Source organism: Rhamphochromis sp. 'chilingali', assembly GCF_963969265.1.
Source record: "Rhamphochromis sp. 'chilingali' genome assembly, chromosome: 6".
Taxonomy (NCBI): domain Eukaryota; kingdom Metazoa; phylum Chordata; class Actinopteri; order Cichliformes; family Cichlidae; genus Rhamphochromis; species Rhamphochromis sp. 'chilingali'.
In genome coordinates, this window is record NC_137933.1 from 11,852,471 (window position 1) to 11,874,389 (window position 21,919).

The 21,919-nt window shown below is 41.5% G+C and overlaps 1 protein-coding gene across 1 annotated transcript in view; it reads right to left on the bottom strand.

The window, feature by feature from the left end:
• The window catches only part of tspan4a (tetraspanin 4a), a 183,897-nt gene extending 165,105 nt beyond the window's left edge, over positions 1-18,792 (bottom strand). Inside the window, exon 1 of the mRNA XM_080884908.1 lies at positions 18,685-18,792. The gene's annotated coding sequence lies outside the window, so the exon portion shown is untranslated. The remainder of the gene's footprint in view (positions 1-18,684) is intronic.
• Between the last annotated feature and the right edge of the window lie 3,127 nt (positions 18,793-21,919).

Here is a 21,919-nt window from a genome sequence, read left to right on the forward strand (position 1 = left end):
GTCAGCTTCCTCACCCCAGAGGAAGCGACGCTCACGCCGCCGTCACTTTTCACTTGCTGAGCAACTCCCGGGGGTGAGTTATAATGACTGCCTTTCACACATCCCACCTGAAGCCATAACTGAAAAGAACAATAAACTCACCCCAGACACTGTTGGAATCTCTCTTTTGGACGATGACATAGACTGGGAAAAGTTTTCATTTTGCTCCCTCTGAACAGGGAGAAATCAAAGACAATAAGCACTCGCCAAAGGCTGTAAATGCTGTTAAAGGAAAAACTGTGAGCAATGTCACCAGGTCTAAAACACTCAGTTCAGGTTCTGTCAGTTCAGGTTTTGTCAAGTCTGGTTCAGTCATCCCCAAGTCAGCTCACTCTAAGACCGTTAACCCAAGGACTTCAAAGACTGCTAAAACAAAGACTGAAAAACATGGTGGGGAAAAATGCTAAATTCATTTTTGCTAGGTCTGTTTTTGTTGACCCAGTGCATATTAACCCTAAGCCTGCCAATTCTGAGACTGGTTTTTCTGAGCCTGCTCCTTTGCCTGTTTGTGTTTCTGCTGCCAGGGCAGCTCGGGCCCAGCGTACCCCTGCACCCATACCAGTTCCTCGGGTGAGGGAGGCTGAGGTCCAGTTGGTCCCTGCTCTGGTTTCCAGGCCGGCTGAGGCTCTGTCAGTTTCTGCACCCATACCAGCTCCTCGGGTGAGAAGGGCAGTTGCCCAGCCGTTGCCGGTGCCTGTCCCGGCTTCCAGGGTGAGGGGGGCTGTGAACCAGTCCACCCCTGCACCCATGCCGGTCCCCAGGGTGAGGTCAGCCAGGATACAGCCCGTCTCCGCACCCGTACCTACTCCTCGGGTGGGAGCGGCTAGTGTCCAGCAGGTGCCCGCACCAGTTCTTGTTTCTGCTGAAGGCTCAGGCAACCCCGCCCAGCAGTCCTCCCTGTGTTCCAGAGGCTCAGGAGAGTTCAGTCCACAACCATCGCCACCATCACTACTGCATGCTTTTCAGTCTATAGCTCAGTCATTAGCTCTGTTAGCAGCCCAGTCCATAGTTCATTTTCCTGTGTTTCCATTAGCTCAGCCCTTAGCCCACTGTGCAGCTCAGCCAGCTCCCCAGTGTTTAGCTCAGTCATTTGTTCCATCACCCTCTCAGCCTTCTGTTCAGCCAGTAGTCTCTGCACCTACTGGTCCTGCCACTGCGTCAGCTGGAGGGCCCGAGGAGCCCGTCCAGCCTCATGCCACGTCAGCTGGAGGGCCCGAGGAGCCCGTCCAGCCTCATGCCACGTCAGCTGGGGGTTCAGAAGAACCGCACCAGCCTCATGCCTCGTCAGCTGGAGGGCCCGAGGAGCCCGTCCAGCCTCATGCCACGTCAGCTGGGGGTTCAGAAGAGCCCATCCAGCCTCATGCCTCGTCAGCTGGAGGGCCCGAGGGGCCCGTCCAGCCTCCTGTCTCCGCTGGAGGGTCCGAGGGGCCTGTTCAGCCACCAGCTGCTCCACCACCAGCCTCATCCACGCAAGCTGCGGCCTCCGTGTCTCCGCCCACGCAGTCACCTGGTCCGGCCTCGGCCTCTGCTTCTGCCACGCCTGGTCCGGCCTCGGCCTCTGCTTCTGCCACGCCTGGTCCGGCCTCGGCACCTCGGGATCGCCGGCCACTTTCCTGGCCACCAGCTGGACGTCACCGCCGTCGAGGTCGGCCCCCTGAACTGTTTCTACACCGTTGCCGTCCGCACAGTCGGCCCCCTGAACCGTTTCCATGTCGCCGCCGTTGCCGTCCGCACTGACGGCACCCCGGAACTGTTTGACTATGAACTCCTGTGCCGTCAGCCTCTGGGCCAGCCCCCTGATCAAGTGAACTATGGATTTCTGGACCGTCACCCTCCGGGTCGGCCCCCTGAGGAGTTGTGAACTGTTCCGTGTGCTCCTGTGCTTTTGATGGACATTTTGTTTTTGTGGCCTTGTTTCTAGTTTTGCTTCCCTTGTCTCGTCCAGCCTGATTACTCCCAGCTCCTTCTGTGTCTCATTCCCTCGTTATCCCTCTGTGTATTTAAGCCCTGTGTTTCTCTTTGTCAGTGTCATAGTCTCCCTCATGCTGTGTGTGATTCTCCCCGTGTCTCCTGGTATACTTTATGATTAGCTTTCACAATTTAGTTTTGTATTGCCTGTGTTCTATTTTTCCAGCAATTAAAGCTGTGCTTTTGAGTTCAAGTTCTGTCCCCGTGAGTTTGCGTTTGGGTCCTCTCCTGCCTGCCACACAGCCGAAACATGACAATTCTGTTGTTATAGTCAGTGAGTGCTACTCATTCTTTACTATTGCTTGTAAAGACGACAAAATCTGCACCACGCCAACTTTGCAGACCCTTGCGCACTTACTAATGCATGAAGCGCAAGAGCATATGCGTCCATGAACCCAGGACTCGGGGGAGATGCAGAGCCCTTGTGGTACAAAACCTGATTTCAAATTGCCTGTGTGGTGCCACACCAGTTTACACTTTACAAGAAAGGCCCGCAGAAGGCAAAATTGAGCAAAGGTTGAATTCCCCGGAATGACAGAAAACATTTTTCTTTGTAGTGAGACCTTTGCCTGGTTTTCACTGTACAGAGGAGACGTGTTTTAGAGTCACGTAGCTTGTTCTAAGTAGCAGATATTTGTGAGCAACACGGCACATATCTTGTGTCTTAAAATCGTACAAAAAAAGACTGATCCTTTTTTGAGTTGCTTTAATAACAACTTATCAGAAGCTCGTGGTTTCTGGAACACCTTAAAAACTGGGTATTCTGAAGTGTTCCTTCAAGGGTGCAGGAGTCCTCTGAAACCAATGAAGTCATTAACTGAGCATTTGTTGTGTTAGGCTGAAGTGGTTTATTGTGAATTCAAGCTACAGAGAGGTGGGCATCTTGCTTTAATTAAAGGAAGAAAGAAAAGATCCATCTTACAGATTGTTTGTACTACATTTCTTATTTTATATCAATAAGTCCTTCAACAGACAGCGCAAAGAGAAAATTGAAAGCAGAGCAAAGTTTTGAAAACCACACACTTTTTACATAAAATGTCTTCTAAACAAGCAAAAAATTGATTTTCTTTTCAAACACTGGTTAACAGAGACCAAATTTGTGAGAGCTTTGTTACAGGAGATTAGCAGTAAGGCCTTGTTGTGTATTAAGAGCAGTCTTCAGCAAAATCTAAAATCCTTTTCCCCAGTTGCTCAGTTTGATGTATCTTGACAAATGTAATGCGTAAGATTTGCTGTGTGCTGTATCCAGTATAGCACATGTAGCTAGTTTTTATAAATGTATTATTTTATATTGTTGTATGTATTATTTACAAATCCAATGAAAAGACCAAAACCAACCAGTATCATTCCATCTCTCAGCAATTTACAACACTAACCCAATTGGGGTCATTTTTGTGACTACTATAACATGTATATTAAATAAAGCTGGTCTTAAAAACAACCGGTTTAAGTGATATTTCAGAGCAGTTCTTATTTTATTTTTTTTTATTTTATTTTTTTTAGAAAATGCAGCTGAAACACTAGTATATCAGTTCAGCAGAGTTCAGTGTATGCTGTAGTGCTGGTGCTGGATGTGAGACAAACAGTTACTTAAACCTGCTAAATGTATGGTCATTAAGGTGCATGTCAACCAGCGCAAAAATGGGGCAGTTCTGACATTAGTAGAGGTGTGTGTGTGTGTGTGTGTGTGTGTGTGTGTGTGTCTGAAAAATAGCCAAATCTTTGCATAACTGGCTTTTTTTTTTTTTTTTTTTTTTTGCCTTCTTTTCCCTTCTGTTAATCATATGATGACTCATCATGATCCATGCAGTGACAGACTGCTTGTTGGGAGCACTGGGACAGTTCCTGTTGGCCTGAGGGCTGTTTTGGCCCGCTTGAGAAGCAATATCATAGGAAGCAGCAAAAAGATGACGGAGCTCAAGTCCAAGTCCACCCATCAGATGCAGCTCTGTCACCCCTATAAATCACCTGCTCTTGTCACAATGAACCTGCACTCTCGCTCACAAGGCAGGAAATGTCTGCCTGCTTCTGTACACGTAACGATAGACGAGTGTCTTAATGGATAGTTAAAGGAAAGATGGAGGGGCGGGAGAGAGATGCAGACACAAACACACAGCTGCCTTACAGCTACTAGTATTAAACTGTTTACCTGTTCTTTTTGTATATCACACCTTTTGTAGTATACAAAACGTTTGTTGTTTTCATTTCTCTACTTGATACCCAATAATGACTTTAATTTTATTTATTTATGCCATGATAATAATGACGAAAAAATAGAAAATCTATCATTATGAGAGCCCTTATACATACATTTTGGCTATACAACCTGCTGTCTGTAGTTCTGCTTACAGTCAAAATCATAGCCTGAAATATTGTTTCAGTTCTGGATTCATCTATTTTCTTAACCGCTTAGGTCGCCAGAGGGCTGGAGCCTATCCCAGCTGTCACGGGACAACAGCTATTTTGTGACTCTTTGCAGGTGCCCAAACCTGCAGGTGAGAAAACACTGGTGAGAAATAAGCTGGTACATGTCAGTCTTAGTAATAAAGAATATTTTCTTCTTCTTTCAAAGAAGAAAATAAAGAATATTTTCTTCTGTAAGGGCAAAAGTGAAAACAGATACTATGACGATATTTCTTTTCTGTCCTTGGACTGTTTCATAAACATAGGTAGACGGAATGAAATGTATTAACTATCTAAACACCCCAAGCATGAAGACAAGCAAGTAACTGAGCTCTGTCCTTGCACTGCTCGATCACTTGGTGGCTCATTTAACCCCCAGTGGCCAACTTAAAAACTGCAAGTTGGCACTTTAGTCGCTCCAGTTTATCAGGGGGCAAAAGAAGTTATTACATCACATTAAATGCACCTGACTGCCCTGTGTTAACACCCCCACCTAAACAGAAAGGACCACCAACTCATATTTTCATAAGCAGCTGTTCACACATAGCTCCTTTTTATTCATTATTTATGAAATAATCACCAGTATTATCCTTCTGTGATTATTATAGTGTGCTTTAAAGGTTGTTTTCAGGCTCTGTGTTTGCTGTGGTTCATCAAGAGCCAATTTAGGTGTAAAAAGTAAAATCTCCAAAATAAAAATCAACCCTGAACCGGCCCCGTAGCGCATGAGCTGGATGGACAAGAAGAGGAGAAATATTCTGAAGCTTTCCTGTCAGAAAGCAGTGCTTCACTGAGAGTTACTGAGACACTGTCAACACAACTCTTCTAACTTCTCTGTAAAGTATCCTCCACCAGAGGAAGCAAACATAAGGTAACGTATTCCTCCTGACTTCCTACAGCTTTGTTTCCATGGTAACTAATCCGCAGGCTGTGGCAGTAAAGGAGTACCTTGTGAACTTCTCAATGAGAAAAAGTCACTGTGAACTGAGGAGCGTTAGACTGTGAATGTTAATTATATTACAGACCCAGATAGGAACACAACAAATAAGAGCAAACTGAGGCATTTTGTCCGTTGTCGCTTTTTATTGTGTGCGTGCGTCTTCCTCTGCTCTAAAGTATTTTTTTTTTAAAGGAAACATTTGAGGTCCTTTTGTCTCACGAAAGCAACAAAAACAATAGCACGCTTGCATCCGCATGGAAATATTACTGAACAGTGTTCGCTCTGCTCACACACACATGACAAGAGACATTGCTTTGTAGTCATTTTGTGTCCTTTTGTGGTCATTTTAAATGCCTTATGGTTGTTGGCATTGTTTACTAGACAAAGTGTTGTTCGGCCGTTGAGTTTGTTTTGCACTTGTATGTAGACATTTTGCATGTCCTTGTAGTTGTTTCTTCATCTTTTTATAGCCACTCTGTGTCTTTTCTTGGTCATCTTTTCATCTTTCGGAGGTCATTTTGCATGCGTTTGTAATATTTTTATTGATAACCTACATAAAGAGATGCAAACAAATGCTCTTGGCAGGGGGCCCTAAGTGTACGCATAGTCCCTGCGGCCAGCAGGATAGCTCAGTAACCTATTTATGTCTGTAAGATGATAAACAAAGCATGGATATGTGTGAGCTGTGTGTGGGCGGGCTTGACCAGGATGCAGCGGCGTTTACAAAGAACGCCATAATCAAGACAACAAAGGTCCCTACATGAGGGTTAATTACAGTGCAGGGAAAATTATTGCTGAATGAGGCTAATGGTGTGTGACATTAGCCACTGTGAGCTGATTGGGGATATAATTACGCAAATCATCCAAAAACAGCATGAAAACAAGATATTCAGTTAGTCAGCATTCTCAATATGACACTTCTTTAAAAAAAAAGACACAAGCGACATCCAAGCGAGTGAGTGTTTATTTACAGCGGTGAGAAGGTGACAAAACAGGAAGAGCAGAGCGGGGAGTAAACAAACCTAAACTGGGAAAACTAACGAACAAAACTTAAACCAAACACGCACGGGAGGAGGAGTAAAATGCACAAAGAGAGATAGCAGAGAGACGCAGAATGAGTACCGAGTAACATAGAATAATGCAGACTGGCATGGAATTAAACAGACGACTCATGAGCAGACACAATAACACCATGGACAGACAGAGGGAACACAGAGAAGTGGGAGCAGGCAGGCAAAGAACAGAAACCTAACAAATGGCAAAATCACAACAGAATACATACTCGGAATGAACAAAAGCATAAGGAAACACAAAACACTGAGTCCTCAGACTCAGGACCATGACAGTATTAACGCAATAATCAAGGTAAACTTTATAAAATAAATGTAACATCATCCCTGTGTCCACAACATAAATCAAAGCTTAAAAGAATGTGCAAATAACTCACATATATCCATGTCCTTCATAAGGGCCTCAAAAAGACCTAAAAGCTCCTCAAATTTCATTAAAGATAAAAGACTGTCAATAATTTACTGAATTTTACTTGCATGAGGGCAGCGCTGTGATTAGCACTGTTGCATCATAGTGCACCACAGCAAGACCTGAGTTCGACTCCATGATCTAAGTTTGCATGTCCTCCACGTGTTTGTCTGAGTTTCTTCCAGGTATTCCGACTTCCTCCCAGAGTCCAAAAATATACAGTTAGTGGTGTTCGGTTAATTGTGGATTCTAAATTGCCCATAGACAGTGATGTGAGGTTTGAGTGTGAATGATTGTCTGTCTCTCTTTGTTAACCCTGTATGAGGCCGGCGCCTGTCCAGGGCTTTCCCACCTGTTGCCCTATGGTAGCTGGGATAGGCTCCAGTGCCCCCCACGACCCTGATCAGGATAAGTGGAGGTCGATGGATGGATGCATGGATGAGAAACATGAGCATGACACTGATTTAGAAAACTCTAGTTAAAAAATGCCATTTTTGTGATTATTTTGTTGATCTGCCTTATTTGAAACCAAAACACAGCACATCAGCACAAACGCCTCATACCAGCTTTGAAGCACGGTAGGGGAGGGGTGATGATTTAAGCTCGTTTTGCCATCACAGGCCTGTTCACTTTGCAGTCATTGAGTCTAACATTAAGTCCTCCTCATACTGGAGCTGAAGGTGGTTGTAAATTTGGCTTGAATACTTCTTTTGTTATATTTATCATTTTTCAGTCAACTGTTCTATTTTTATACATCTTATTGTATATATTTTTAACATTGTGTACATACAATATATCTGTAATTTTAAAACTGACTTTTTTATTGTTAATGCCTACTCAATTTCATTTCTCCTTGTTTCATTTTTTTTATTGTCAAGAACCATCATCTAATACTGTACTATTAAAAAACAATACAAATTAAAATTTTGATTCATTTGCAAAATTAAATACGTTCTATACTTAATCTCTGTTGAAAATACTTTACCTTCTAATACAATGCTGCACTATAATTACTTCCCTAACTATGCCTGCCTGCCGTTTGTGTCGTAAAGGCTCCCAATCACTACTGAAAATGATAGCGATATAATCCACATTTTCCGACATGTTTTGGGGTCATTTAGGGGCGTTGTCATTAGGGGTGGGTTTTAATAATCGATTCATCGATTAAAATCGATTCTGGCTTGGATAACGTGATATCGATTCATTAAAATCCTGAATCGATTTTTTTATATAAATGTATTTTGCCCAAAATTCCAGAATCACAGGTGAAACGTCACAAAATTTTGACAACCACCAAACATTTAAAACAGTAAATGAGAGCAGAAACGCGGATTCTGCACAAAGACGTAAACACAAAGCACGACCCGCAGATCAGAATCAGTGAGATGTCGTCTTGCTCACCCGACGGCACGGAAACGGTCGGGGCTGAAAGCCGACAGCTCGCTGATTCTGATGTTTCGGCGGGTCTGCGCTTTGTGTTTACGCCCTTTATGTGCTGATTCTAAAGCTGTAGTTTTATCTCTCTCCAAACAATATTGACCGAACCAGCAGCAAAAGAAGATCCAAACTAAGCTTCACATAAACATCGTCATGGATTCACTCTGACTTTTGCTGTTTTGCTTCCACCACAATAAAAATCACACTTCATGCACAGCTCTCTCTCTCTCTCTCTCTGTACTTCACGAACAGTTTCCCGTCTAAAAATCTGTTTTCTGCATTATTCGCTTGCTTGTTACGCACAAGTCTACCGTTGTTTACAGCGCTGTCGGCCAATGTTTTTTTTTTTTTCCTTTTACTTACTTCCGAAAAGAAAACCTAATTTCTGCTGTTCAATAGGCTTCTGAACAAATTTAGACTTTTTTAAATTATTCAAAATGCAAAACGCTTAGCTGTGTCTCTAATAAAACCGCTGTAACTTCAGAGGTAATGTTCATATGTTGATTAATGGTTTTCTTTCGTTTTTGATGTACTGCAGAATATTTTTATAAAATCCCAGGCCAGGAAAATCACCTTTATGTTTTTCTGTGTTTTATCTTCAGCTACTTTGACACAAAGGCATCTGCTGTGATGCTCACACCTTTCATAAAGTCTGGAAAGTGTCAGCTTCCTTTTTATAGATACAAAAATATGTAAATGTACTGATCTGAATTATAATATTTCTGACTGTCTGAGGCAAAGTTTCCCAGATTCAAATCAAATTGAATCAAATCGAATCGTGGATCAAATCGATTCAGGACCTTGTGAATCGGAATCGAATCAATTCTAGAAATCAGTGACGACCCAGCCCTAGTTGTCATTATGATGCCCATCTCTATTTACAAGCTATTCATTTGAGAGCAACTGGAAAACAGTTACCTGGAAAGAAAGCCAATGAGAGAGAAGAGAGTGAACCAAAAATTGGACATTTGGGTGCTGGACAATAATAGCAAAAATGCTCTAAAGAGGTGAGGGAACATGTAGAACTTAATGATCATTCTTTGTAGACTTTGTATTACTATATTGCACATAGTCACAGTTATGAAAAAGGCCCCATATGACTATATGACTGCTGCAACCCTAACTTGGATAAGTGTTTGAAAAACTCATTCAAACTCATCTGAAGTTTTTACTAGATACTCCTATGGTACCAGTTTGAAACCCCTACATCACCTCTTCACAAAGTTGGGTGTCCACATCTGCTCGGCTGGGTTATGACAACACACAGTTTGTAATTTTTGTTGTCAGCAAAATTAGCAGCAAAAAGACTAAAACAATCTCTCAAATTCCAAGAAAGTTGGGTTATTAGTTATCACGGTTACTCATTGCTAAGACAGCATCAGACAAAGCCTGAAATGAGGTCAAAAACCTCCCCTTTCTGTTCCTGAGTTGTGGGATAAAATAACCTCCAGAAGAGGGTTTTAGCCGGAAATTACTACATCACCACCCTTTGCCTATAAAATGTCATTATTTCATCATTTTATTCTGTTAGACAAGCCTGTGAAATTTTGTCGTATGAATTCTTGAATTATGCCCAAAAACTCATTTTTGAGAGGTCACAGTGTCTCTAAGTAGACAAGCATGCCAGATGTAATGAAATTCCCTTCAGGCATCCAAAACCATGGCAAGTACAAGAATGAGACAGTTTGCTGGACGGACAGAAAATACCTCTAATGGTTGTCACCACTGCAGAGTAATCAAATGTAATGAAGCTGCTTTAAAGGTAAAATGGTATTTTTGCTTATGTACAGTGCCTGTACACAAAACAATATTTAATCACCAAGCACCTGATTACTTCGCCAATCATAAGACCAAACAAAAGTGAGTGGTTAATAATTTGTCGGACCAATAATAAAGCTTTTTTAACATTTCACATTAGCAGCTTCTTTATTTTTCATATACCTTCATCAGATCAACACATAGTGTGTTTGACAACAGCAAACTTTTATGCTGGTAACTGATAAAACTGTAATAGGCTTCAGCTCTGCTCTTGAAAAGTGCATGGGAACCAGTCGTAAAGCAAAGTAGAGAAGCTTCAGCATGAGAATGTCTAAGTGCTTGAGTGGCTGACAAAAAACGCAGACACACACACACTTGAATGAATCCCTATCAAAGTCTGTAGTGCCTTGAAGATAGCTGTTCACACAGGCTCCCTATTGAGCTTTAAAGAAACGTCGCGTTTTGAACTGGTAAAAAGAAAAAAAAACCAAGATGTGACAAGTAAACAAGGGCATCTAAGAAGAGTTGATGCTATAATTTATAAACCACAATTTGTGTTAAATGTTTAAAAAAAAACTAGGGGAGGCACAAAATTAAAGCTGTGTTCAGTTTTTCATTATAACCTCCTCTGTGTCGAATGTCAACAACAAATTCCACTTCCTTTGTATTCAGTCTGGCGCGCTGCAGGATGTCATGGGGTCTGAAAACTTTCTGAAGGCATTTTACTTCTACTTTTAGAAGACAGATAATCTCTATTTTAAAGTCATGAAAATTGATTTTCACTCTGAAGCTATAGAATGATCCACGTCTGGGGAGCCAACTTCAACAAAGTTAGACTAAACGTATTAAGATCAGCAACCACGAGTGGCTGCCAGAAATTAATGTAAATGAGAGGCATGCTCTTACCGAGACCTTTGCTCAATTCATATTAGGAAACAGAGCTGGTGGAGAGAAAGCTTTGCGAGAATCTTTGAATAAGGACATGGGAGCATGAAGGATGTCTACATGTTGAAGAATTGAAAATTACACCCTATGTAAAGATTAGTCTACAGTTGCACCACCAAGAATGCTAAAAAGATTCAGCTATATACAGAGCGTAAATTCTTGCTGCTATTTTTATCCTGTAAAAGGAAAGGCAAGCCATTTAAACAGAAAAATAGAATGTATGGCTGGGCATGTCGGGGTAAATGGAGTAAATTACGGTGGACAGAGGGAGATGAAAGGTGTGCGGAAAGGAGATAACATCAAGAAAAGCAGCGTGGGGGAAAGAAAACAGCCTTGTATTTTTTCTGTGTTAAACTGGGCGTGAGACCGGGAGTTAGCAGCACTGAAAAAGTGAGTTATGGTTTGTGGTTTTCACTCAGCGCTAACATCTCAGTAGAGCTCTCAATAAGGAGGAACAGACAAAATAGACCCTTCAGAATGTAAGAGGCCATGCTGGTGCCTCACAGCCGGAGAGGACAGGCAGGGAAAAAATAAAACAACTACCAAGTGGGATGTCGAGTGTGAGCTGTTAACTGAAAATTATTGTCATTGGTGACAATGGCTGTCAAACACACTCTGCCTCAATTTCCTTTTCTTATTGTTGACAGCAAACTTAAACAAATTCAATCCATCCAGCAGCAGTCCCACCACTTGTAATACTTCTGTTGTTGTACAGATAATGTAAATGAAAGTGCTTAGGTATGCTGGTGGACATTGTTTCCTTTGGGAACTGCCTAAGTCTGCCTTATGTTCCCTGATTTCATGCTAATCTGACCTAAGAGCTGCTTACTAGTTTTTTAGTTATCATATAGATAACTTCTCTTGCAAAACGAGCTGCTGCTTTAAGAAAAGTTTATATACACTGTGTGATGTGGACCTTTTACACAATGCTCTTATATTTAACATTCAGTTAAAGTAAAAAAATAAATAAATAAATAAGAGCCTACTGGTTTATTGATGACATCCATTTTTCACTTATAAATCCAGACTCATGGCCCAGTATCTATTACAGAGGAGATTTTCAATCATCTCTGAGACATACAGTCCTCCATCCAACAACTCCATATCACAACATCAATAACACAAAAAATGAAAGCACACAGGAAGGACAAAAGTAGCAGAAGTAGCTTCAAGCACTTTCAACACTTTGTTTACCTCTAGGCTTACTGCTGGTTTGTGTAGCTTTATTATGACTTTTGTCTTCTCCACAGAAAGTAACAAAGTTAAAGAACCAACAACACCACAAACATGAACAAGAGTGGCACATATTGGCTGCTGTTCGACACACTTTTAACAAATGACACAAGGAGTAATACCGATAGGTTACAAATTCAGCACCATGCCAGGACTGTAAGCATTACGTACAATAGGTGCTGTTTTTTTTATCTTGCAATAATATAAATGCAAGTCAGAGCAAAGCCTGTGAGCTAAAGTGCTGCACATCACATGGCTCACTCGCCTCACATCATATAGGAAGGCACACCCTCCCCATTTCACGATCTGTTTAACCCTCTCAGGCTTAAATTAAACTTTTTGTTGCTAATGCACAACCAAGTCCTGCAGTGGTACTTCTGAGTAAAAAAAACTCATAAAATATCTATGTGGGACAATCAGGTTGTTAGTTTTTAACTGTTGCAAATTGGCAACGCCTGCCTTGAGAGGGTTAAACATTTTAAAACACACAGCTACAAAGTGCTTCAAAGTTTGGATAAAGCCACATTTTAAAGACGAGAAACACTCAGAGAGCGCAGCCCGCTGCCAGGGCAGCTCACTCTCTGGGACTTATTTACTTTTAAGGGACATTACTGTATTTTCCATATATTTATTTTGGGGGTTTTTTTACTTTAAGAAGTTTGTGGTGCAGTAAAAGTTAACACATTTGGGTCAACTTCAAAGAAAGGCAGATGTGAAATGCAAACATGAGATCGGAGGTCAAATGCACTTTATGCCATACTTTTAATATGTTGAAAATAAACACCAGACTTGACACGAATCTACACCTCTACAGAGTTTTATCAAAATTCAATAAAAACCTTTAAAGCTATCGTGGTTACAGACAGATTGATTCTACCAAAAACCTCGTCTGCTTGGTTCCAACATACAGACACACAGTCAAGCACACGGCCTCACATTCATTCCTACATACTCACGTCAACACAGATTAGAAACCACTGATTCAGGCGTCCTGGCTTAGGAAGGCTGTTCGCAAGTTTAAAAGCTGCAACCTCGTGGCTTCCTCCGGATTTACAATAAAGAGCGTGGAACAGTTAAAAGACCCTGATCAGATGATCCGAGAGGCCAACTGCTGGTTTGAGGTCTCAGTATGTTGGCCTTTATATTTTATTAATAACACTTTAAAATAAATTCTGAATTTCACTGGAAACCAGTGAAGGTAACCAAGAATGAAAGCACCGGCTAGGTTTTGTCATAATGTTACTTTTAGGTTTAATATTTAAATGCGATGGCGCGATATGGCAGCCTCGCTTCTGTCAGTCTGCCCCAGGGCAGCTGTGGCTACAACTGTAGCTTGCCTCCACCAGTGTGTGAATGTGAGAGTGAATGAATAGTGGCATTGTAAAGCACTTTGGGTGCCTTGAAAAGCGCTATATAAATCCAATCCATTATTATTATTTCACTGAAATGCATTTTGAGTGGCCAGAATACATCATGGAAATATACATGGTTTATATACTTTTTAAAAAGGTAAAGAATTTGTGTATTTACCACAACCCAAAAGGTCAAATGTAAAAGTATTTTTAAATACCCTCTGCTGCCTTTACTTAGTTACACCCATCAGGGCCATTAAAGTTTAATGTCTCTGTATCTTATCTAGTAGTGTGCCTGTTTGGCCCGATAATGAGTTTATACTGGCTGTATCATAGCAATTTATAATTTGCTCTGATATAACTCAATAGTCTGCAGTGTTGCTTACTATTAGTGTTCATTATTCTGAATAATAACCTCCATCCATCCATCCATTCGCTTCCGCTTATCCTTTTCAGGGTCGCGGGGGGCGCTGGAGCCTATCCCAGCTGTCATAGGGCGAGAGGCGGGGTACACCCTGGACAGGTCGCCAGTCTGTCGCAGGGCCAACACATAGGGACAGACAACCATTCGCACTCACATTCACTCGCACATTCACACCTAGTGGTAATTTGGATTATCCAATTAACCTATCCCCACAAGTTGCATGTCTTTGGACGGTGGGAGGAAGCCTGAGTACCCGGAGGGAACCCACGCAAACACAGGGAGAACATGCAAACTCCACACAGAAAGATCCCGGCCTGATGGTGGAATTGAACTCAGGACCTTCTTGCTGTGCGGCAACAGTGCTAACCACCGTGCCACCGTCCTGCCACTGAATAATAACCTTTTCCCTTTATTTTTGAAACATAGTTTTGCTATCCTTCACCTTGATTTACCCAAGACGTCCCATTTTTTCTTCTGATATCAAGCAACATCTTGTTTCCTTGCAGGAGAAAGATTATAATCAGACACTCAAGAAACACCTTGCACGTTACCTGTATTCAGCATAATACTGAGTATTTAGTGCTTTGCTTCTTGGCTCTTTTTTCTTTTTGCGGGGCTGGAGAAAAGTGTGCTATAAGAACATAGAGCTGAAAACTGCAGGAATAAAATATACTAGGGGAACAAAGCTGCACCAGCTGAAATCTGGGAAAAAAGAAAAGAAAAGCTGTAGTGAAGGAACATAAAACTGAGGGAAAATTGGTAGAGTGAATTTAGAACAGAGCAGCGCATACAAGCACACACACACAGAGCTGCAGGCGGCAGTACAATGCAGCCTTGTTACATACACCTTCAGTACAGCCAGTGTTCAGGGCAATTATCCAGGGAGCAGCCACACCTAAGCCCACAAGTCGATCACAGAGCTAGAGTTGGGCAAACATCACCAACTGTGACTATTAAAGAAAGTGCTCAGCACCTCCTCTCCCAAACACATTTTCACAGCTCCAGTCGGAGCTAGGTGCCATGTGCGCCGTAAAGCAGTGAGGGAAATGCAGACAGCGAGAAATGTCAGATTGAAAATTCTAAATGGAGAGAGCAGCTTTGGTCTTGGACACTTTTTGCAGGCTAAACGTAAACAGTGGGGTGGCAGCTGCCAACTGTCCAGAGCCATCAGTTCATCAGTTTAGCCATGCTGGAGCTGATGGAATGTGTGAGGACACATTGGGGAAAGGAAGCTGCTTCCTTCGTTTAACCGTGTGCACATCCTGGAATATGTTATGGTAGTCTGACTGACTGTCACTGTGAGATGGGTAAAAGCAGGAGATTCCATGAGCAGCAGTCAGCTGCATAAAGAATGTAAGCATAACTTTTTTTTCCCCTTTTTTCTAAAAGGGAAAAAGTGCCCAAAACATGCCGATAGATTTACTGATTGCTCAGTGTAATTTACTGAGGTTCTGTTTAATATGTGTATGTTTGTTCTAAAGTTTGTCTTATCTCTTGTTTTTGTTACCACATTTACAAACTTGAATTATGCATTTTGGCAATCAGCCTGATGTGATTCATATTATACTCATTATTTTTCATTAACACTGGAAAAAAAAACGCACCCTCACTGGCCACTTTGTTACGTACTCCAGTTCGACTGCTCATTGAAGCAAACACCTAATCAGCCAATCACATGGCAGCAACTCAGTCATTTAGGCATCTTGACATGGTCAAGATGACCTATGAAGGTCTAAATCAGGGGTCTCAAACCTCCAGGCCTCGAGGGCCGGTGTCCTGCAGGTTTTAGATGTGTCCTTGATCCAACAGAGCTGATTTAAATGGCTAAATTACCTCCTCAACATGTCTTGAAGTTCTCCAGAGGCCTGGTAATGAACTAATCATTTGAATCAGGTGTGTTGACCCAGGGTGAGATCTAAAATCTGCAGGACACCGGCCCTCGAGGCCTGGAGTTCGAGACCCCTGGTCTAAATCAAGCGTCAGAATGAGGAAGAAAGGTGGTGAAAAGGTGGTACGATTGTTCATGCCAGGTGGGCTCATCTGATTGTTTCATAAACGACATACCTTCTTAGATTTTCTCACACAATCTCTGTAGAGTGAATGATCGGAAAAAGAGAAAATATCCAGTGAGCTGCGACAGAAGCTACAATTCAAACAAGCTCACAGAAGTTGCATCTCAACATCTACAGCATTCAGATGGTAGGGTCAGAATTTGGCATAAACCATGTAAGAGCATGGATCTATCCTGCTTTGTATCAACTGTTTAGGCTGGTGGTCGTGTAATGATGTGGGGAACAATGTATTGGCACACTTTAAGTCGTTTAGTACCAACTGAGCATCGTTTAAACGCCACAGCTTATCTAAGCACTATTGCTGACCATCTCCATCCCTTTATGACCACAGTGTACCATCATGGATAGCTGCTTCCAGCAGGATATGTCAAAGCTCAAATCATCTCAAACTGGTTTCATGAACATGAAAATGAATTCACTGTAGTCAAATGGCCTCCGCAGTCACCAGATTTCAGTCCAATAGACCTTTGAGATGTGTACAGGAGAGTGTCAACCTGGTACTGGAAACAAGTATCTAATTAAGTGGGTAGTGAGTGCAGTGTTTGCATTTTGGATTTAAGTTAGGTGCTGGAATGATTATCAGAAGAGGACAGGACAAAAGCATCACATTAGGTTCTTCACAATATTGTCAGGGACGGCTATGTGGCAGCAGAGTAGGACCAAAATGCAGGACTCGAAAATGAAGCTGTTGAACAAGGCTTCGTGTGATCTGTGTTTTGGCGAAGGAATTGGCTGGAAAGATTCAGCACATTCACGGGGCTTCATCACACCGTCACTAGTGCTAAACTTACATTAACAAAACACAACATACGAAAATAACTCAGGTGAGGAAAAACCAGGAACTAGACTATAAGAAGGAAACTGAACACAACAAAGAACAGAGGGAGACTCAGACAATATGACACACCAAGTAATTAAGGGGGTGGGAAACACCAGGGAGCACAGCTGAACAGAATCTGACTGACGAAACAAGAAGAAGCCAAACAGAACATAGAAGATACTATTGAGACAGAGGTAGTACAAAAAATGAAAACTAAATATCACATACCCTAATGTTTCCACAGACTGGAAAAAAAGGGAAACTCAGTCATGAGGAAATAATATTCTACTGAAAGGATGAGATATAGAGCTAGAACATAAATCATATCTCTAAACCCAAAGGAAAAAAATCGTGAGCTCACAGAAAGCTTGACCATGGCAGATACAGCCATGCTTTAGGTCAGCTTGTGCTGCTTTTGAATAGCATTATGCTGCATTTTGTGTTTCTAATATTCCATCCTTGACATTTATATCAGTTGTCAGTTATATCAGGAGAAATAACTGAAAAGCCAGTCAATGTCAACAAACTGCAGCCTCCGAGCATGCGCACAGTATGCATGAACACTTTGGTCAATTCATTTTGAATATGATAGCCTTCGTAAAGGTAACATTGCTGTTTACAGAGGTGCACCTACTGGAATAACTGGCAGCTGCATGGGTGCATATTACAGTGTTTAATCTGTTTTGTTTTGTTTTTAAAGATGTGGGCAGTAGTTTAAAGGTCTGCGTAACACTAACTAGCAACTCCAAAAGGAAGAAAATGACCTTCAGATCCCTGTTTGTTTAGCACAGCAGCTCTATAAAGAGTGGGAGTTTTTTCTAGCACAGATTTTTCCTATTTAAAAGTCCTATAGCTGCATTGGATTGTGGTCACAACAACAGTGTGGCATCTGTTTGTGCGCATACAACTGGTTTTCTCACTCTATAATAATGTTTATTTACATGTGTGACTTTTTGGCACACATGTAAATATGGTAAATATGTTTTTTTTCCAACAGTAAGAATAACACAAGATGGGCCCAGAGGTAAAAGATTATCTCCTGTTTTAGACCAGATTTCCAGAAGCAATTTAACTCAATCTCAGTTGAGATTAATGTTTAATGTGCCACATGAATACTGGGGCAGCTTCATATGGGAGGATTTAAGACCTCTGCTAACCTAACATAAGGGTTGTATTGTATGGCAGAGAATTCCTCTGCACTTTGCCAGACCAGCCACAACTTTGAGAAGTTAGCGAGGCCTTAAGTTCCTCTAACCCCACATGGAGAAAAAAAGGAAAACTAATGGGAGGGGATAGCTTCAGGAATGGTTGGTATTTCGAAATGTTGTTCTTCTCCACAAGTTTATTTTTGTCTCTTTCATCGAGACCCAGGAAACCCTTTCTCTGCCAATCAGAGAGCTCCATCCCCAAACATCCCCAGATATCCACAGTCACAACATACAGGACAGCTAGTATGGACAGTGGCTCACAAGTATTAAAAACAGACAGGCCAGTGTTAGAAAGAGGTTTTTTTTTTTTCCCTTATTGGTGATGAGTGAGCTCAAGTATGATTAATCTAATCCCACCTTTAAGTAAACGGAGTGCAACGTTCATTAAACAATTCGCACAAGATAAACGGCACCAGGATACGGTTATCACCTCTAAGTAGACAACCTCAGCCCATGAAAGCTTTATATTTATCAACGTTAAATCTCTGTAACAAGGTCACTGACATCTCTGTTGGAGCTAGAAAATCGACGGAACATAGAAAGTAGCAGAGAAGAGGAGAAGTTAGAAGTAAGAGCCTAATAGTTATGACAAGAAAAGTGACTTACCGCTCACTTCTCTCACGGCTGTCTCTCTTCTTTACTCAGTCTATGACAAAACTTCTCAAATCGGTCCCTTAACCGCACTCGGTCTCGCCCTCTCTCCCTCTCCCTCTTTACATGGACGCACATGTGACAGCCGCCGAGCAGCGAAATGGCGACATCTAGTGTTCACTAGCGCTACAGCACTGAAAATCAATAATCATCTTTTGTGGAGCGGAGCGCCCCCTGACAATTTCCACAGGTTATTTATGGGCTAATTTAGTCTGACACAGTGGGTGATTTCAAAGAAGCATCCGATGAATACAAATAACTACATAAAGTAAAGACATTTTTTTGTCCACGCACAAACATATTGATGGTTTCCAAGCTAATACTTGATTTAAAAAAAACAACAACTAACACTGATATTTCCATCACATACCTGCAAAACACTGATTTTCAGAGCTCACAGTGTTTTGATAAATATATATTTGTCCAGCAAATCAAAAGAAATGTAAAGAGTCTGTGCCTTGCAATACATTTTCAGCATAACTATGTCTGCTAACTATTTAACCGTTTCTCAAGCTTGGCAGTAATTTCCCATTAAAATTCATCCATACTTAAATAAAAATGTCAGATGTCACATTTCAAAATATCTAGCAGTTATGCTGACATTTCACTAGTGACGCCAGTAATAAGGACACAGAAGGGAGGTTTTTGGCTCAACATCACTGACTTCCAAGGTGTAGAAGAGCTGGGGTGTAAAGAGGCCGAAGCTCTGGTAAAATAAAGAACAGTAATTAATGAAGCTGTTTTTACACTACCAGTGTCCCTGATGCTAGAAGAGAGGTCATAAGGACACATCACCAGGAAACCTTGAATAAATTTTGCTCTATTCCCATGTGAACTTTGACCTCCTGGTGGCAAAAGTCAGAAGATCTCCAACATCAGTAGGAGTCAACCTGTACAGACCATCTGCACCACAGGCTCCAAGTGCTCAGCACTATCAGCAGACCGAAGGCTACTCCACCTGTGGGGTTCAAATATTTGATGTACTTTTTCTTTTCTAAAGTGCTGACAAATTGAATGATGGCAGCACAAGCTGAATGACATGGTTGAGAGATTGTGATTAAGTGTGCTGAAAGCTTAAAAATGCTCAAACAAAACTAGAAAACATGCTGTCTGCTCTTGTGGAAAAAGTGTTGTATATTTCAAAGTCAAGTATGTAAGATGCCCTCAAATACTGATGGGATCCATTTTTGATGAGTACGACGAGTAGATTTTGCTACACTTTAAGAAATTGGACACGTGTTCTCAGTAGATCTCACACACAGTGTAGATGAAAAATTTGCATGCAAGCTCTATAAAGATTGATCCTTTATTCCTTCAGCCCTGCAGTCATTGGAAAAAGAAAGCTTTCACAGAACTCTATGCAGCCTTATGAAACTAAGTACACACCATGATTCAGTAGCTTGCAAAACCACCTTTAGTGGCAATAGCTTGAAGTAACCATTTTTTCTATGACTTCATCAGTCTCTCTCATTGCTGTGAAGAAAATTTGGCCCAGTCTTCTTTGCAGTGTAGGGAGTTCTAGACTTTGACTGGGCCATTGCAAAATGTTTCTTTTTTAGACATTCTGCTATACTTTGGTATACAGATAAATTCAGGGTTGACTCAATAATTGCAAAGTGTTCATATCCTCTAAGAAGCCCAAACCATCACCCCTCCACCGTTGTGGTATTTTGTGTTTTTGCCTACATGCTGTGTTTGTTTTGCGTCAGATGTGCCACTGTGCATTATGGCCAAACATCTCCACTTTCATCTCGTCTGTCCAAAGCACATTTTTCCAGAAGAGTTGGGGTTTGGCTCAGATGCATCTTTGCAAACAGAAGGTGTGCTGCCATGTTCTTCTTAGAGAGAATAAGCTTTGTCCTGGTAGCCTTTCCAAACAAACCATACATGTTTGGCTTTCCTCCAATCATATTGTCATGAAAGTTAATGTTTAACATGCAAACTGAGGCCTTTAAAAGTCTATATAAAGTCCAGTGAATACATTTTTTCTTTTCAACATGAATGTATGTCCAGCAAGGACTTTACCGGAGGTAAAACACAAAAGTTACATCCTAAATGAAAAAATGTAAACTTTATTTGCCCTTGGGGTAGCCATTGTTCAATAAATATGCTCAATGTATTTTATTTGTGGTTTGTGGTTTGATATCACATGTCAACTGTGAGGTACCCCAGAATATAAATCTTCCAGTCAAGCAGCCCTACAGGCTATTAAATATAAGCGACAATATTATTGCTCTGCTAGAACCTGGGGATTGACGTGCTACTTTTGAATACAGACAGATTTGCTGAAAGGCAGGAAGGGTAATCACACCAAATGTAATGGTTTCTAAAATGAAATTGTTCCCATATTACTGCAAATCAGACTGAGCTACAGGTGGCTGTTACTGGAGGGCTCAAAGATTTGTCAGCAGCAGGTGGCCCAGCGGAGTTACAGAAGTAATCAAGCAATCAAAATCACATAAGGCCATGGCATATTGTTAAAGTGCAGAGCAGACTCTCTTGCCATAGTGTAATTAAATATTCAGAAGGTTAGACTTTTCATCTAATATTCCATAATTCACACAGTAGTTTAAATGTTACTGCACAGTGGGTAAAAGGTTCAAGTCTGTAAGTGAATTTTTTCAATACGCTTTATTGCACCAAAGTACTATAAAGCCGCAAATAAATGAATAACGATTTAGAATATGGGAACCCGTAGAAACGGTTATGCTAGCTATTTATAAGTCCCCCATAACTGTGCATCATCTTATATGCTCCTTATAATGCAAAATAGAGAGGATTAATATGTGATCCTATTTGGCAGAGCGAACTTTCTCTGTGAAACTAGGGGAGTTTGTATCCTCTACTGCTTCTCTTCAATGTGGGGTTCCACAGGGTTCAGTTTTAGGCCCGCTTCTTTTCTCTCTATATCTCCTACCCCTTGGGTCTATTTTCAGGAAACATGGGATTTCTTTCCACTGCTACGCCGATGACTCCCAGATTTATTTCCCACTTAAAAAGATAAATGGCTTCTCAGTAGACCCGCTGCTCAGATGCCTTGATGAAATAAGGACTTGGATGGCTTTGAACTTTTTACATTTTAATGAACAGAAAACAGAAGTGATGGTTTTTGGTGGCGCTTCTGAGGCCACTATTATAGATCTTGGTTCACTGGCACAGTATGTTAAACCAGTCATCACTAATCTGGGAG